Here is a 276-nt window from a genome sequence, read left to right as displayed (position 1 = left end):
GCCCCCCCCTGCCGCACCGCCCAGGGTCACGCATGGCTTTATAAGGTACCGAGTTTAAAAAAAAAAACAAACCCAAAACCAAAACAAAACCCCAAAAACCAAACCCGTGGGAAGCCCATCTCCTTCCTCCCTGGGCCTGAAGGGGGAGCGTTCTTCTTTAAGATGTTATCGCTCCGGTTCTGGCACCGTCCCCTTTTCGCCGTCTCGCTCAGGGCCCCATATAAGGCCAGATTTCCACGGCCAGGTGCCGCAGCGGCGACGTGCGAGCGGGGCCCG

This window comes from Phaethon lepturus, unplaced genomic scaffold (genome assembly GCF_000687285.1).
Source record: "Phaethon lepturus isolate BGI_N335 unplaced genomic scaffold, ASM68728v1 scaffold42037, whole genome shotgun sequence".
Taxonomy (NCBI): Eukaryota; Metazoa; Chordata; class Aves; order Phaethontiformes; family Phaethontidae; genus Phaethon; species Phaethon lepturus.
This window is presented reverse-complemented; position numbering follows the sequence as displayed.